The sequence below is a fragment of the Fistularia commersonii genome, chromosome 13, assembly GCF_037954325.1.
Source record: "Fistularia commersonii isolate RoL2024-O1a breed Wild chromosome 13, RoL_Fcom_v1.0, whole genome shotgun sequence".
NCBI lineage: Eukaryota > Metazoa > Chordata > Actinopteri > Syngnathiformes > Fistulariidae > Fistularia > Fistularia commersonii.
Window position 1 is genome coordinate 4,375,152 of NC_141296.1, and position 1,111 is coordinate 4,376,262.

Sequence of the window (1,111 nt, forward strand, 5' to 3'; positions counted from 1 at the left end):
CAACAACCCCTACTTATATACATAATTACTACATGTAATCATATAGATGTACTTGTAAATACATATGTGTACGCGTTACATATATGCTTACATACCTTTAACTTTAATTTTATTTATTTATTTTGATCTTTACTGTTCTTTTTATTTTATTTTAATTATTCACTATCTTATTCTTTATTTTTATATAGAGTTCTATTTTATTTATTATTCCCAACTTGACTCTGTAGCAGGAGTTGCTTTCAACGAGCAATAACGTATATAACGTGAATCAGAATACGTCAATAACGTATCCTGATTCATTCTATCTATATTGTCGTTTAGTTCTGATTGTGCATTTTTCACTCTTGCTGTTCCTTTATGTTGTCCATTATCATCCCTGATGTTGTTGCTGTCTATTTATTCGTGGGTGTCTTGCTATCTTCCGTCTTTTGTCTCTCTGTTAACATTTATGTACATATTTATTTTTTATTTTACATTTGACATTATAACTGGTACGCTACTGTGACAAAGTAATTGCAATGAAGTTGATCTTATCATATAATGCCGTATTATTATTATTATTATTAATAATAATAATAATAATAATGGTAGTTATGTTGCTGTTCAAAATATGAGAAGATGACTACATCCTGAAACAATAAATGTATTATATAATCATATGATCTGAAAACATTTGTTTAGATGTAAAAAACGGGGCAACCATTCGTGCATTTTCTTTAAATGCTGATTTAATGCTAATGTTTCCACTTAAAAGAAATGAGAAATTCGACCCAAGAATAGTAGTTTGTGCAGAATAAAAATAGCTGCTGCCATCTGCTGACTAAAAACGGATTGCACGTAGCAGTGTTTAACACCATAGTGTAGAAACCTAAGCTCTGAGGTAGATAATGTAAGTTTGCTTTATTATAATTATCATTTATAAGTTACTACTAACTTTATTAACTTGATAAAAGCGCCTCAGTGTACCTTTTTATCGGTGATCGATTGCTCCTAACTGATAGGTGCAGATGAACGCTTCACCTTTCAAGCCAATCACAATAGCCGATAAATACCATTTTCCTCCTTGTGTCCAATCATAACAGAAGACACCGGAAGTGGGCGTGAACGTCGA